This window comes from Peromyscus eremicus, chromosome 1 (genome assembly GCF_949786415.1).
Source record: "Peromyscus eremicus chromosome 1, PerEre_H2_v1, whole genome shotgun sequence".
Taxonomy (NCBI): Eukaryota; Metazoa; Chordata; class Mammalia; order Rodentia; family Cricetidae; genus Peromyscus; species Peromyscus eremicus.
Window position 1 is genome coordinate 43,837,478 of NC_081416.1, and position 2,381 is coordinate 43,839,858.

The window sequence follows — 2,381 nt, forward strand, 5'->3', positions numbered from 1 at the left end:
ATCCTGCCTGTAGTTGGGATTTAAAAATTCTCACTCTAAGTGGTATCTTGAGCATGCAGTGTGATTAAAGAGGATTTTCTTTGTTGCCTTTTCTTTATTAAGTCTTTTATAGTAAATTAACTTTTCCATTTACAAGGTAGTCCCTAGATATCAAGGATTTGTGTGGTGGTTCAGACTTGGAAATGCCAAACTGTCTTCACCCAGGCCTGAGTCTCATGTCCAAAATTGGTGAAGCATCTTGAGAGGCCCACCCTACCCTTTCAACACTGCAAGGACCAGGCAGTCTAAGGAATCAAACTCAGAGCTTTGTATGGTGCCGAACAATTTTTAAGAAAATAGCTTGGCTATGTTCATTTTGTTAAAGCACGTTGATCTGTTGAGTTTGTTGTTCTTGAACTAGTGTCACAGATTGGGAGATGGTTCATGCCCTGGATGACATTTCTCTCATAAGCCTGGTTGGTAGGGCTGGAATTACAGCTTATTAGGAAGGTGCCATGTTATTCTATGGTTACTATTCTCTTGCCTTTGCGAATGGAGGGAGTCAGAAAAATGTGGCTTTGGCTAGAAGAGATAATTACTCCCGTTCCAGTCGCCAGTGGAGGAGTGTGTCTCCAGGGGTTTGCTGTGGAAGGAGAGACTGGCCTGCTGCATGAACCTCAGGGCTCAGCATGGTTGCATTCTGTCAAGTTCTTTCCTTAGAAATTGCTGAGGAGAAACACACAGGTTTGTCCCTGAGCCACCTCTGTACTTTTACACCAGGAGCTCTCCTCTAAAACTATGGGTTTTCCTGGCAACCCAAGGAGAAGCAGCCACCATCTCTGCAGGAAGCAGCTGTACATACATCAGAACTTCCAGTCCTAAGATGGATCCCAGGAGAAAAGCCTTGACTGTGGTGGTGTGAGAACAGCCTGACCATCTTGAGTCAGGTGTCTGTAAGATGTAATTCCCTCCAGTTTTGTTGAAGGCTGTAGCCTGGTTTGGTGAACTGATTTGAGTGTGACATTAACAGTCCCTATGTGTAACACACTGGTAATTAAAACAGCTAACACTTTCACTCCTTTGTTCCATCTTTTCTGAGGCCTTTGTCATGGCTGCTATTCAAGGAAGACTTGAGCTGATAACTCCATCAGATAGCAGTTGGCAAAGTAAGTGATGCTTGGAAAAGAAGAAAGCAATGATCTGAACTCATCACCAGCATCCAGGATGTAAGTTGTTTTCTCACTTGATAGCAGGACACCCTTACTAAAGAGTCACAGGCAGACTTGCTTTGCTCCGTTTAATAACTGATTGTTATCTTAGATGTTGTCTTATTTAGCAATGAACTCGACAGCATTGCTTTAATTAACCAGAGACAATTTCTGTTAATCAGCCTTTAACATTTTTACATAAATCTATTTGTAGCAGGCTTTCTTTTAGGCCACCAACCAGCTCCCAAATGACGACACGGAGACTTATTATTAGCTTTGAATGCTCAGCCTTAGCTTAGCTTTTATTTTAGTCTGTTTCTCTTTATCTATGTTTTGCCTCGGGGCTTTTTACCTTTCTTTCTTTCTTTCTGTATATCTTACTTTCCTGCTGTCTCCATGTCTGGCTGGAGGCTGCCTGGCTTCTGGCCCCAGGCATGTCCCTCTTTTTCTCCCTCATTCTCTCTTCTCACTCTTCTCTCTTTTTTGCACCTAGATTTCTCCTCCTATTTATTCTCTCTGCCCCACCTATCCCTCTGCTGCCTGGCTGTTGGCCATTCGGCTTTTTGTTAGAACAATCAGGTGCCTTAGGCAGGCAAGATGAAACAAATGCAACACATCTTTACATAATTACAGAAATGCAACATAAACAAAAGTAACACATATTTACACAGTTACAGTAATATTCTGCAGCATAAACAAATGCAACACATCTTTGCCTACTTAAAATAATATTCAACAACATCTATTACCATTTTTGGTTTGTATGTTAGGATTACATCAGATAAGGAAGATAGAAATCTAGATACAACTAGGAAGAAGGAATCTTAATGTAGAAAATGCCTCCATAAAATTGGCCTGTAGACAAGTCTGTGGAGCTTTTTTTTTATTAATGATTGATGTGGGAGGGACCAGCCCAGTGTGGGGGTACCACCCTTGGCCAGGTTGTCCTGAGTGGTATAAAAATGCAGACAAAGCAGGCCATAGAGAGTAAGACAGTCAGCAGCATTCTTCCATGACCTCTGCTTTAGTGCTTGCTGTGGTGATATTGTGTTCCCCAATATATTGTGCACCCTAATAAACTTATCTGGGGTCAGAGAACAGAACAGCCACTAGACAGATATAGAGGCCAGAAAATGGTGGCACTCACACCTTTAATCCTAGCCTTCTGGAGGCAGAGATCCAAGCGGATCTCTG